The sequence below is a fragment of the Lissotriton vulgaris genome, chromosome 2_1 (assembly GCF_964263255.1).
Source record: "Lissotriton vulgaris chromosome 2_1, aLisVul1.2, whole genome shotgun sequence".
Taxonomy (NCBI): domain Eukaryota; kingdom Metazoa; phylum Chordata; class Amphibia; order Caudata; family Salamandridae; genus Lissotriton; species Lissotriton vulgaris.
This window is the reverse complement of record NC_141687.1, coordinates 91,344,537-91,360,175: the sequence shown is the minus strand read 5'-3', so window position 1 is coordinate 91,360,175 and position 15,639 is coordinate 91,344,537. Positions and strand designations below refer to the sequence as shown.

The window sequence follows — 15,639 nt, the reverse complement described above, 5'->3', positions numbered from 1 at the left end:
GAACTGAGGCTACCAAGTATGAAGGCTAACATCGAACACTACCTAATCATAATAATCCAAGGAACAAGCTGGTCACAACAAAGGCTCTAAAACGAATTGTTGGGAGGCAACAATGAATTTTGTAGCAAAGAGGCTGGACGTCATAACCAGGTGGTCCAATGCATGATTCAAGGATTGTTTGGATTATAATAATCAAAGTGTACTATCATGGAGACAGAAATCATCAGGTCATCACAATTCAAGCAGATGACTGGACATCTGAAAAATAAAGGAATTGCACTATGAGGTTTCCGCTAGTAACTGGGACATTGACATGCACAACAATCTGGATATTTATGTTAACAAAACGTTTGTTACCCTCAGTCTCAAAGAGGTGTGATCTTCCAGCAGTGCTGGCTAAAATAGAATACCATCCTTCATCTGCATAGGAAGGGACATCACTGGGGACAAGCAATAGAACTTTCTCCCTTATATATCTACAGAATGGGAAAGAAGAGCTCACACCTTCTGGGGAGGGGCAAAGAAGTCACAGACAATGAGTTTAAAATACCAACGCAGTTCAACCCGTTCGGTGCACAGGACGTAAAGGTTCCATCCTGCGCCATGGCAATTGTGTGTCGAGGATGGAACCATTCCGTCCTCTGTACACAACCACCAAATCCCTCTGCCTTTTGATTTCTTTTTTATTGAGCCTCAGGAGCTGGGGTAGACTTCACCCAACCTCCCCTACCCCCCCCCAAGGAATTTTTTCAGTGTATTCTTTCTGCCACCCCATCCTCCCAAGGAGGAGAAGACAATCGATTAAGCACTAGGGATGAATTTTTTTTCTTTTATAAAAGTGGGGTGGGGAATAAACCACAATGGGCCTGCCAATAGCCCCACCCACCCAGACCATAATAGCAGTCTTTCTGCCCCTCCCGGGGGAGGGAAGGGGTAGATAGGGGTTATTACTCCATTTCTGCCCCGTGGGCGCATAAAGCCCACTAGGAACCAGGGATAATTTTCTTCTGGGGTGTGTAAGGAAGCTGCCCAAAAAGGGCATGCCAATGCCCCCACACCCATAAACACAAAAAGGGAGTCTCTCTGCCCCCTCCGCCCCCCACGAGGGGAAGATAGGGGTTATTAATTAAACTTTTCCACACAGAAATGTGAAGGAAACATGATTTGTTTAGATTACTTTGAGGTTTGCAGAGGATTCTAGGTAGGAAAACATTGGGGGGATCCACGCAAGCCACACTTCCCTGTACTCACCAAAAATCTTGTTTTCAGAAATGTCTGGAGTTGGTAGGTTTCCCTAGACAGCCGCCGAGCCCAGAACCAAAAACGCAGACGCCCCAAATGCAAAACCAGGTAGTTTTATGATAGACGATAGACACTGGGTGTGTGGAAGTTTGTGGCTCTCTGACATTTCTAAGTTGGAAAGTTCTGGAATCTACAGTTTTTATTTATTTTATTACCAAGTTTGAGGTTTGCAAGGGATTCTGTGTAACAGAACCTGGTGAGATCAACAAGTCGCCCCATCCTGGATTCCCCTAGGTGTCTGGTTTTTAAAACAGAGAGGTTTCCCTAGTTGCCAGTTGAGATAGAGTCCAAAGTCTACAGGTAGACACTGCAAAAGAAAGGTCAGTTTACACTGGAAAACTCGATTGCCCATGTTGCATTTTGGGCACTTTCCTGTAGCGTGCACTAGGCCTACCTACACAAGTGAGGTATGAATTTTATCTGGAGACTTAGGGGGAATACAGAATAGTAGAAGTGTTAACAACAATTGATAGGTAAGACAGTGAAAACAAAGTCATTTTTAAAAATGCCCTCTAATTCACATGCAATTCGGAGATGTGCAAATATCCACTGCTTCTAAACTCCATATTCTGTTCCTATATCGGAATTACATACCAAATGAATTGCTGTATGCCCGGTACACAATTAAAAACCATTGCAGAGGGAGGAGCCAAGATGGCGGAGGAGACAGACGTGTAGTCTCCCGGCTCCGCGAGCCTTTGTCTCCCGCAGATAAATTCTGCCATCCATCCTGTCACTGAGTGGCCGCGGGGGAACGGCGAAAGTAAGCGGAGGCTGTTGCCGTTTTTCCGAGGGCCCTGCCAGCCCCCCAACTGGAGATATCGCCGAGCTGCTTCGGCGGCCGCTCCTGGACATTGAGACCCGGACTGACCCGCTAAGATGGCGCCTGCTGGAGCTCCGTGACCCGATCGAGACGGGGCAATGCTGACGACCTGCCTTGCGACACACAAATGCCTGTAACCATTGGCCCCTCTCACAGGGCTTTCCTCTGGCTGCCTGGAATTTACCCCGCCGATCTGCTGTGGAGGATGCTCAGGTGAGACACGCCGCGCATTCCCCGCATTGGTCTGTGGCCAGCTGACGGTGCCTGCCTCTGACCCGTCCTCGCTCTGGGTCGATCGAGGGTGTCTCATCCTGCTGTGCCTCCGTTACCGGCTGCCCTGAACTGTATCGGTGTCCTGAGACCCTGTTTCGTTTTGCGGACCTTGCCGACTTAACCCCGTGCTTTCCCAGCAGAGGGACGGAAATGGATGGCGCTGTTGTAGCGAGGGAAGGCTGTGCTATGACACATAAATGTGCCGTCGGGGGGGCTTCTGATCGGTGTGCCGGGGCGCGAGCCGCACATTACGCTGTGGATGAAGTGGAACCTTCGCCTGAGCCGACCCGCGGCTCTGTTATGTTAGCGCTTGCCGACCTGAGGGCTGCGTGGTGTGAAAGCTCCTATTTGCTGGGCAGGAGGCTTGACGATGTGATACTATCAGTGGCGCTTATACCACCGACTTCTTCCCCACGCAGTACTGATCTGCTTTCATTGGGCTCCAACTGTGCTACGATGTTACCGCCCGAACACATGGGAGATGTTTCTTTTGGCGACGCTACACTGTTTCCCTCCTTGCTGGATATCAAGACTTCAACCGGGGCAGTGCAACCATTGTTTACAGAGCCGTCAGTGCAGCGACTGTCTTTCCTGCAGATTTGTTACCCGCAGGCTCCGTTACTTTTGTATCTCACTCTGGAATGCCTGTCTGCCCTGACTTTGATACTCCCTTGGGACAGTGAGACTGAATGTGCTTGGCGGAATCCATTTTGCCCTTTGATAACTCGATTCTGCCGAGGGCGGCCATCTTGCTCCTTTGTTTTATCTGCGGTGGGCTCTGGCAGGGAACCATGGCTGGGCGGGCATGTACGATCGGGCCAGGGCTAGGAGTCTCTATGTTCTGCACTGTGTTGGACTGTCTGGTGGAGTCTCGGACTTTGGCGCTTCCTCTGCACGTGCTACAGTAATATCCCTTCCCATCTCGATTTGTGATTCAAGCTTACTGTGATTATTCATGTATGGGGTGGAAGAGTGCAATGTTGGCTGGGGAGTTTTGGGGACATTGGATTTGGCCCTCCTCCGGTAATCATGGATCTATCCTTGCTATTGTGTATGGGGAGGGAGATGTTCTTCGGCTGGCGGAGTTCGGGAGACTTGGTATTTGGTGGGCTCCTCCCCACTTTCCCTTCCTTTTTTCTTTCTCTATGAGAGTCTTAGATTAGATTAGTCTTTTCTTACTCTCTACTCCCTTATGTGGGTACTCTTGGGGCGACAGGCACGTTAGTAGGGGGGGGTGGGCCGTAGCCTCTTCGACGTGCAGGGTGGGGGGGTTGGGTCTTTATTCTTCTCTTTTTGTTTCTATGGCCTTCTTCTTATCTTCATTCTTATTTTCTCTCTCTTCCTATATATCTCGGGTCAGACGGGAGGTTGGGTTTGGTTCTTCACGGGACGTTTCTTTGTGGTTTGCGTCTATGTCTGTATCACATGGTTTATTGATTCCATTATTAAGATTTTGATTTTACTACATAGTCATTGAATGCTTACAGAACTTGCTTTTCCTTCCCTTTTTCACTACCGTTTGAGGGCGCATATCCTGTCATGACTTTTCCCGTGTAACAAGTGTCCTTCTTATGTGTCGCTGGATCCTTTCTTGTTGCTATATAATGAACCCTTCCATATCCTATCATACTGCAGACAAGCTAGATTGTAACTCCTGATGTGATATATTGATTGGGCGGGCGCCAATTGGGGCGACATCTATTCCTGTGCTTGTGTATCCTTATTGTAACGGATTCACGCCAATCTTTTGTTAGCGATGTATAACTTGTAGATATCCTTCATGTGGCTCGCCCACTCAGCTACCCTGTCTGACTTTAGGAAGATTCGTCAAAAACATAAAATGAAACCCTCTTTATCCTTTTCCTGTGACTCCTTGCAAATCCATCGTAGTGTTCTTATCTTTTATTTGTTGCAGCGCAAGGTACCCCGGAATGGTTGTATGTTGTCATAGCGGCCGGCTCGCAGTGGTTGTAGGCAGACGCTGTGTACTGTGTTCACAAAAATAAAGGTTTTCAAAAAAAAAAAAAAAAAAACCCATTGCAAAGCAGAGCTTAGTTGTCGGCACTGGAAACCTCAGGTTCTTTGTGAACCTACAAGACCTACATATCCCAGCAACCAGAAGGGTCCAGCAAACGCAACTGAATATTGCTTTAAAAAATATGCCATTCTTCGAACAACTTACAGGTATAAACGTAGGCACAAATGGCTGTTTTTTCCAACTCAATTTCATTTTTTTTTTTATTTCAATTGCTTATATACAAAAACCTTGATGGATCTACACAAATGACCCCTTACTGAATTCAGAATGTGGTCTACTTTTCTGAAAAGTATAGCTGTCCGGGATCCATTATTGGTTTCACACCCATTTCTACCACTAACTGGAAGTTGGGTGAACGCACAAAAAAAAAAAAGTTACTTGCCTTCGGTAACGATATATATCTGTAAGAAACATAGGTTAGTTATAGATTCCTTACCTTAAAATTACCCCCAGGCGTCACACCGGAAAGTTTTTTATCAGCAGTACCCCTGCGCATCAGAAGGTGGTGTCGGTCGACTCCACGTTCGTAGTCATAGTCGTGGTCGCCGGGATGACGTCTCGGTAGCTACCTATACGCCGCCCTCACGCGCGGACGTCAGTTCTGTACACGACTCTCCACGCCAGAAATGCAGAACCTTGTGAGACAATGACCACTGGTACACAAAACTAGGGCCCTGAAAGGAAGTCCTTCACCCTAGAAGTCAGTTCGCAGAACGAGGAGGATGGGTGGGGCGGTAAGGAATCTATAACTAACTTATGTTTCTTATAGATATATCGTTACCGAAGGTAAGTAACTTGTCCATCTGAAAGACACCGTTAGTTATAGATGCCCTACCTTAGAATAGATACCCCAGCAATACCAACCCCAGAGGCTTTCAAGAGATGCATTTTTTTTAAACGCAATAAAAAGAAGCACTTTCATTTTACACTGGGTTTCCTTTACTATTAATCCATTCATGACACTGCATGTATTTGCACATCTGATTGTGTTACGTCTTCTGTAACCCTAGCTGCTGTTTTTAATCACACTTTATTTACTTACATCCACACCTGTACTACTTTGCCACTGCAGTTTGCCACGCCACAGCTAGAACGCCACAGCCAGAACCTCACGCCACAGAACAGCGCTCCACGCCACCCCACTCCACACAAAAGCGCTCCACGCCACCCCACTCCACACAAAAGCGCTCCACGCCACCCCACTCCACACAAAAGCGCTCCACGCCACCCCACTCCACACAAAAGCGCTCCACGCCACCCCACTCCACACAAAAGCGGTCCACGCCACCCCACTCCACACAAAAGCGGTCCACGCCACCCCACACAACAGCGCGCCACTCCACACAACAGCGCGCCACGCCACCCCACTCCACACAACAGCGCGCCACGCCACCCCACTCCACACAACAGCGCGCCACCCCACTCCACACAATAGCGCGCCACCCCACTCCACACAATAGCGCGCCACCCCACTCCACACAACAGCGCGCCACTCCACACAACAGCGCTCCACGCCACCCCACTCCACACAACAGCGCGCCACGCCACCCCACACAACAGCGCGCCACCCCACACAACAGCGCGCCACGCCACCCCACTCCACACAACAGCGCGCCACGCCACCCCACTCCACACAACAGAGCTCCACGCCACCCCACTCCACACAACAGAGCTCCACGCCACCCCACTCCACACAACAGCGCTCCACGCCACCCCACTCCACACAACAGCGCTCCACGCCACCCCACTCCACACAACAGCGCTCCACGCCACCCCACTCCACACAACAGCGCTCCACGCCACCCCACACAACAGCGCTCCACGCCACCCCACACAACAGCGCTCCACGCCACCCCACACAACAGCGCTCCACACCACCCCACACAACAGCGCCCCACGCCACCCCACCCAACAGCGCTCCACGCCACCCCACACAACAGCGCTCCACGCCACCCCACACAACAGCGCTCCACGCCACCCCACACAACAGCGCTCCACAACACTAGTCTTTACTCACTCCATTGCCCTATATACCATTCTACTTCTGCCACTCTGCTCTACACCGCTCTACCTCAATCCACTCTAATCCACCCCATCATGAAACCACCCCACTCTAGGCACTTGACCCTACCCTACACCAATCCATTCTATGCAACTCTTTTACCACTTGAGACTGTATGTCACACAACTAACATTTAGCCACAGGACTAAAATGGCTAAAAAATATTGACAAAGCCACATAGGATTAACCGATTAGCTTTGTCAATGCTGGATTGTTTTAGCTACGCCCTGAAGCATGGACAAAGTACAGTTTCTTTAAAGTCTTTTTTGCAACGCATGGGGAAAGTAGAGTTTTGGTATTATTCCTGGTGGACAATGTGCCTTCATTACTGAAACACAGGTATACAGCTTATTTATATTTTCACTATATATGCGGTCTTTATCGATAATTCGCTTACTTATACCCACATCTGTACTTCTCTACGCAATGCCCCTTTCCTCCAAGTCACCAACATTTAGCCATGTTGAAAAGCAGCCATGCTGTCCAGTATAGCTAAAAGACATGTGCAAAGCCAGTAGGTCTCACAAAGGCAAGGCTTACTGGCTTTGAAAATGCTTGCTCAAGGATGTGACCATCTCCTATGGTCGTACTTCGGCTGCACGGGGGACTATGGGTGCCTGCAATAATCACTCCACACCAAGCCTCCACCACCCGCAGTCCCTAGAGGTGTGCTTTGCTTAACAACTTAACCCAATCATGCTTTGTCGTCTCCGGTCTGCCAGTACTTAACTTTTAAAGGATAAAAATATCACGCCACATCTTTCAAAACTTACACGTAGGTTATTAAAAAAATGGCTATTTATTCTTTTCACCCATAATATTCTTGTTCAAGTCCGTATAAAAAATAAATCTTGGATACGTCGTTTTACTCATTGCGTGGAGATGCTAACAGACAATGTGTAAAGTCTGTTGAGCTAAAGCTCTTAAGACCATTAGGTGTGTGCTACCTTTAGAAGCATTGACGAAAGCCTGGAGGAGAAATAAATATTTCACAACACAGGCTTGCCACATGGCGCAGAACAGTAAAGGACGGCTGGTCCCGATTTTCGAACTACAAACCGAAACATTTGCATGGAGCACCAACTGTATAGTCTCCAACAAACTGAACGTAATTTCCAATTAAAATAACTTGTAAATCAAAACCATTTATTTTAAAATGAATCTTTGTAGGTTTTAAAACACAGCTATAACTAGGTAGCTCTTTACAATTCCAAAACAGATAACCAAGTCGAAACACGTACAGACAAACCCAACTGTTGGTCGTTTATAAAGTTCTTCACATGTCACTAATCAAACTGAATAGATACAGTACTGGTCGAGTACTGTCTTCTGTTATACACAAAGGTAGAGGTGTGCACACTATACCGACAGAGAAAAGAGGTAGACAAGATTTTGATAAATGTTAACTCACACGTACAGCAACTATGGCTTTATGTACAATGCTAGCTAGAACGGGGCACACATCTTCACTGTGGGAAAGGGAGAAGGTAAACCAGAGGTCTGCAAACTTTTTGATGCCGAGACCCCCTTGTAAAACCTTTTTAGGCGTAAGGACCCCCTTCCGACAAAAGTTTCCAGAAACTGGTACTCCTCATCATCAACTTTTGACAACCATAAATGCGCCTGTTAGACCTCATCACATCCCTCCATCATTCATTCACCCACACTTTCACACATCCATCCACCCTTTCATCCTTCCATCCATACATCCATCCACCCTTACATCCTTCCATCCATACATCCATCCTTTACCCATCCACCCTTCCTTCCATCCACCCATCATTCATCCACCCACCTTTTCACACATCCATCCATCATTCATCCATGCAACCTTTTATCCATTCATACACCTATCCACCCTTTCATCTTCCCATCCTTCATCCACCCACCCTTTCATCCTCCCATCCATACATACATCCTTCACCTATCCACCCTTTCATCCATCCATCTACCCATCATTCATCCCCCCACCTTTTCACACATCCATCCATCCATCATTCATCCATCCACCCTTTCATCCACCCATCCTTCATCTGTCCACCCTTTCATTCTTCCATCAATACATCTATCCTTCACCAATCTATCCTTCATCCATCCACCCTTTCATCCTTCCATCCATACATCCATCATTCATTCATCCATCCACCCTTTCATTCATCCATCCACTCATCATTCATCCACCCACATTTTCACACATCCATCCATCCATAAATCCATCATCCATCCATTCACCCATCCTTTACCCATCCACCCTTCCTTCCACCCACCTTTTCACACATCCATTCATCATTCATCCATGCATCCTTTTATCCATTCATACATCCATCCACCCTTTCATCCTCCCATCCATACATCAATCCTTCATCCATCCACCCTTTCATCCTCCCATCCATACATCCACCCTTTCATCCATACATACATCCACCCATCATTCATCCCCCCACCTTTTCACACATCCATCCATGTATCATTCATCCATGCAGCCTTTTATCCATCCATATATCCATCCACCCTTTCATCCTCCCATCCATACATACATCTCTCATCCATTCACCCTTTCATCCTCCCATCCATACATACATCCATCCTTTCATCCTCCCATCCATACATCCATCCTTCATCCATCCACCCTTTCATCCTTCCATCCATACATCCATCATTCACCCATCCACCCTTTCATCCATCCATTCACCCTTCATTCATCCACCCATCTTTTTACACACCCATCCATCACCCTTTCATCCATCCATCCTTCCGTCCACCCTTTCATTCTTCCATCCATACATCACACACAATCACACCCAAGTACTTGACAGGTCTTTAAAAGACCTTTTACTTGTTAATGAGGCTTGGATGTTTTTCAAACCTCAGTGTTAATTAGGCCTTCGCCGTGAGCACGCACGCTGCAGATTCTGCGACCCCCTTCCCAGGACTCCACGACCCCCCTGGGGGTCGCGCCCCACAGATTGAAGACCGCTGAGGTAAACCCATCATACACTGACCACTTCTTCAACTTTAAAGACAGTGAGACAACAGTGCAGGTCCGCCTCGCAGGCAAAAAAGCATTTTTACATATAGGACGTAGCCGCATGCCTTCCTCATCTCCAGTTACACAACTGTTAATTACTACAAATGCACACTTCTCGTATGTGCACTACAGCGCATAACAAAAAAAAAGGAGAATTGCTATTAGAATTGGTGAAGTTGATGTATACCAAGATGTGTGCAGGCCCGACATCGGCAATACCAATAAAAAGTAAAGTCCATGTATGCCACAAACTACGCTTGCACAACAATGTCAAAACTCATAAATGCAATGTCATTGAATGTCATGAACTATGCACGCTTAATGTCAACATCAGTAGAAACAATGTCAATGTACGCCAGAGGTCTTCAAACTTTTTGATGCCAGGACCCCCTTGTAAAACCTTTTTAGGCTTAAGGACCCCCTTCCGACAAAAAATTCTAGAAACTGGTACTCCTCATCATAAACAACTATCGACAACCATAAATGTGCCTGTTAGACCTCAACACATCCATCCATCCATCATTCATCCACCCACACTTCCACACATCAATCCATCCTTCATCCATCCACCCTTTCATCCTTCCATCCATACATCAATCCTTCATCCATCCATCCTTTCATCCTTCCATCCATACATCCATCCTTTACCTATCCACCCAACATCCATCCATCCAACCATCCACCTTTTCACACATCCATCCATCCATCATTCATCCGTTCAACCTTTTATCCATCCATCCATACATCCATACATCTATCCTTCATCCATCCACCTTTTCATCCTTCCATCCATACATCCATCCACCTTTTCATCCATACATCCATCCTTCATCCATCCATCCACACTTTCATCCTTCCATCCTTCCATCCATCCTTCATCCATCCACCCTTTCAACCATCCATTCACCCATCACTCATCCACCCACCTTTTCACAAATCCATCCATTATTCATCCATGCAACCTTTTATCCATCCATACATCCATCCCTCATCCATCTACCCTCTCATCCTTCCATCCACCCTTTCATCCATCCACCCAACTTTTCACACATCCATCCATCCTTCATCCATCCATCCACCCTTTCATCTTTACATCCATCCACTCATCATTCATCCACCCACTTTTTCACACATCCATCCATCCTTTCATCCTTCCATCCATCCATCCTTCATCCTTCCATCCATACATCCATACACCCACCCTTTCATCCTTCCATCCATACATACATCCTTCATCCATCCACCCTTTCATCCATCCATCCATCCTCCATCCACCCACCTTTTCACACATCCATCCATCCTTCATCCACCCTTTCATCTTTACACTCATCATTCATCCACCCACCTTTTCACACATCAGTCCACCCTTTCATCCTTCCATCCGTCCATCCATACAGCCATCCACCCTTTCATCCATCCATACATCCTTCATACGTCCACCCTTTCGTCCATCCATCCATCCACCCATCATTCATTCACCCACCTTGTCTGTGCCTCTCTCATGGGGGGTCAGTATCTCTCTGCGTCGTCTTGCTTCTTCTTCCTCTATCATGGGAGGGCATCGTTGTCTTCCTTCTTCCTCTCTCATGGGAGGGCATCTCTGCGCCTCCCTGCTTTTGGGGGGGGGGGGGGGGGGGGGGGGGGGGGGGGGGCACAGGCTGTATAAACATCTCACCATGCAGGCACCAGGTATGAGGGCTCGTGGGACTTGAACAAATGATTGTAATGTCCTTCTGCTGTTTACTGTGTGTTTGTAAAGCGCTCTGATACCTATGGGTTAAACTAGCGCTATATAAAACAAACGTTAAAAAGAAAAATAAACCCACATCTAAGTCTATTGAACTCAAAGGGCTACAGCCTTCTCCCCCAGAAAACCCCCACCCCCACCCCCCACCCCCCACCCCCCCAGCTCGTGTATGTGTGCCTGGCTCAAACAGCTTGGACACACACAAAGACAGACCAGAGTACTTCACAGGTCTTTGAAAGACCTTTACTTGTTAATGAGGCTTTGATGGTTTTCACACCTCGGTGTGAATTAGGCCGTGAGCACCCTCGATCAGCCAGACGCCAGGAACTGCAAAATCTGCGACCCCCTTCCCAGGACTCCACGACCCCCCTGGGGGTCGCGCCCCACAGATTGAAGACCGCTGATGTACGCCATCATGATCAAGAGACGCATAACAGAACCAAAATCAGTAAACAAACTATCAAGGTACGCTATGACAACTGTACACACAATATTGAGGATGTTCAGCAAAATGATATCAATGGTTGCCACATTATTCGTAGGAGTTCTAGCGAATTCGTATCATTGCTGTCGGATTCATCCAAGGTGACCTCCCCATCAATCCCAGAGTCAGAGATACGTGGTTAGACACGCCATGACACCCCAAACCACAGTTATTGAGTGACAAGTCTCAGGTGGGGTCTCGATTTGCCTAAAGACAAACGTGCACACAGGGAAAATCAGGGATGTGGAATTCCTACAGTCAGACGCCCAGGACATATTGTTTGGGGTCAAGGGCAACAAGTTTTAATGTTTTTTGTCCTTGGGACAAGTAGTCCCAACGCCCTGCAGCACAAACCCTTTGGCTGCCAGTTTGCAGTAGCACATTAAGGGCCAGGGAATGACAAGTTAAGTTATTATTTGTGTGCCTATGTTAATGATGTTCAAACTTGTATTTATGGTTCATTAATTGAAATCCTTTATTAGGTGAGCGCTCTAAGTGAAAGTAAGTTCTGACTGCACTACTGACAGTGGTTACAGTATAAAAATGTGTACACACGGGTTCAAAGTTTAACAATATGAGGCTATGCATAATGCTCCCAGAATGCTCTGATTAGATGCAAATATTTGCAGAAGCTTGAGAGCAAGATTGAGGACTCTTTGCTTTCAATATAAAATGTTCCTAAAAAAATGAAAGTAGGAAAAAATATTTTTTTTGCTAAACTACTGTGAGAGTTCAGGTACCGTTTCTTTGCAGCATCATTTAGTAAAATGTGTTGATGCATGCTAGTATTTCGCAAGAACACTCATATTGGAAAATCAGTGTAACCAAGATCATGAGAAACAAAAATAAATAAGCATTTGCAAAGCGAGTAGGTCTGAAATTAGTGGTCAGCCCTCTAGTTTTGCCAATACGTGACTTGTTTTGGCAGGGTTTCTGTACAGCCTTCTTGATGTGAGAGCTGCCGGGCCCTCACCATTATAACAAACATTGGCAAAAGCAAAAAAAAAAATTGGTCTAAAAAAGCACACACACTGCCACATCAGTTACTGCCACTGAACAAAACCACTCTGTGTGCAAACATACTCCCTGTGAAAGAGCCCAACGGCACCACCCACAGCGAAGCTGATACAGAGAGAGGGAGAGAGAATTTTAACAAACACAAAAGATTGTGGTCAACGCCAGACCAAACTAGGGGCCATATTACTGAAGAAAGTCTCAAAAGTGCACCCCTGGTATATGTCCTTGCATTAAGTGCAGCTATATAGCTTTCGTGAAATCACAATAATCCACAGAAGTAGGGCAAGAAATGCACTCCCGGAAAATATCCGTGAACTGCAGTTTATCATGAGCAAATGTGCATGTGTAGATTTGCTCAAACAAAAACCTGAGTCTTTGCAAGGTCACCCTCCCATCAAGCACTCTTCTCCCAACTCTGAAAGAAGGTCTACGTCCGCCACTGTCAGGAGCAAATTTCCAACACTTCTCAGCATGGGAAAAGATTAGAGAAGAGTAGTTGAAAACCCCTAAAACATGAAAGTCAGTAGATCTGCACAGACCCAAAGGGCATTCCAACCCTGGAACCACTGTTCACCACTACCCCCAGTCCCAGCATGCAGATCCGCAGAAACGCTGCAACACAAAGTGATTGCTAGCATTCAAAAACCACCACGGCATGAGCCCTGGCACAATCAGAGAGGCTATACTAGAGCTCCCATACAATGAGATTGCTGCCACAATCAGTCGCCGAACCACATGGCACCAAAAGGACAAGTGGATTTTGTTACATGACAAGTAGATTTATGAAGCAACTTGCCCCATGGACAAGTAGATATTTTAATAAATTCCACACTCCTGGAAAATCATGGTAAATCTCACAAAGAAAATGAAACCACAAAAAAGTCGAGGAAATTGGCCACAATAAAGAACGTTTGACCGGAGGCACGCATTTCACAAAAATACAACAAAGCTAAATGTCACATGTAGAAAGAAACACTCAACCAATCAGGGCACAGCATGCACACCACACATAGCGACCAAACACTAGACATCTGGACAGATACCCACTTGCCCGCAATAGCTCTACCCGAGGTAGAGAGCCATCAGCCCCCTTATCAGATAACCCGAAGTTGTTATTTATGAGTGCAGAATTGTTTTAATGTACTTCATGAGATGTATAAATTGTCGTACGAAACTTTGTACAATGACAGACTTTCTTCAGTCGCAACTCATTCGACTTTCTCACAGCCTAATTAAATCAACTTCTTCCTGTTCTGCCAAACTCCTCGTCTTTTCATTTAATAGAAATTCATATTCGAGCAACAGTGCATTTTGAACAAATGTCTGCATCTTGTACTGAAGTAAGTACTACGTATATCCAACATATGTGGATGTGCAAATGTTTCGCTTCTTTCAATGGTCTTTTGTTGTAAAGCAATACCAACCTGAGGTGTCTAGTTGCGTTAATTAAAAAGATACAAAAATGTTATAAAATCATACAGCGCGACCTCAATCCAGCCATATCTGAATAGTGCACTGAGGAAGGTAACGCTTAAACACATTCTCCGTGCAAGACTAATTGCCCTTCCAAATCAAAGAGATTGATGCAAGATTGACGTCCCGCATTGTTACAGAGCCATGGAGACTCTACAATTTTAATTAATTATACCAAAAACGTACCACTAAATCAAACACCATCTAAAATCGAACACAATTTACCAGCACTTAGGACACCAATAACTTTATGAAAGCAAACTTGCCTCCAGTTGTTCCAAACTTTATAAGATTCACTAATATAAAGAGGAAACAGCAACTGAATACTGCCACTACCTTTGGATTACAGCAACCTCCAATGACTGAGAACCCAACTGTTTTTGCAAGACTAGGAAAGAAAGAACCATTCTAACAAGCATTTGCAATGCAATAGGTCTCGCAGCATTAAAGTTTGAGTTGCTGGCATTGTAAATGACAATGCTTTGCATTAATTTTTTCTTTAGTTTGCAATTGGTATATAAACATTGTTTGTGAATGGTTAGTTGTTGCTTATGCTAAGCAAAGTTGGCAGTAATATAGAGTGCTAGTCTTGCTTGTTATAAGCATGCTGATTTAAAGCGCTCTGATACCTGCGGGTAAAGTTTGCGCTATATAAAAGTTAAAACTGATAAATAAATAAACAAGCAAACAACATACCAGCATAGACGTTTTATTTTTCATGATCAAGCACAAAAGACGTGATCACATCTGCAGTACGTTTTTTAGGTTTAAAGCCAAAAAAATCCACAACTAAATAAGACTCTGGCAAAATCTATACAAGTTTACTACAATTGATAACTATTGAGGGCAGAAGTGATGTATACTCCAGGAGCGAGTTACATGGTCCAGATGAGCACGGATTAGTTTCACAATATGTGCGGGCCTCTGGTTTCTACCTAAAAAGCGTACCCTGCAATAGAGCTACCAAATATGTGAGGTTTGTTGCACTGTAACTTGTTAGGCTAACTAGAGCATGTTCTGGGTGACATTTGTGCTGAAAATGAGTCTGTGGTGCACACGTTATTGCCACAGCTTTACAGTTACGCTGTTCTGGAAACCACAGATATGTACTATTGCTGAACCTAAGGCAGTCATTTTGTGGACTTAGAAAATTGAACAGCTGAGTCAACCCTTGGGAACTGAAACGATAGCTTGATCATTTGTCAACGCTGCAGTCATATTACCCGAACAAGCTGCAAGGATGGCGTACCTTAAATGCATGTCCTTAAAAAACCAGTGAAAGGGCTTTTTTTATTTTAAAATCGGACAGCAAATGTGGGGTTATAGATACGCAGCATATGGCATTCTACTTTTTAAGCATCCAAACCACTTTTTTTCCCTGTTTGGGTGCGT

At 45.8% G+C, this 15,639-nt stretch overlaps 1 protein-coding gene across 3 annotated transcripts in view; it reads right to left on the bottom strand.

Annotated features, from left to right (window-relative positions):
• PAFAH1B1 (platelet activating factor acetylhydrolase 1b regulatory subunit 1) overlaps window positions 1–15,639 on the bottom strand; it is a 526,691-nt gene that overhangs the window by 471,113 nt on the left and 39,939 nt on the right. The window lies entirely within an intron of this gene.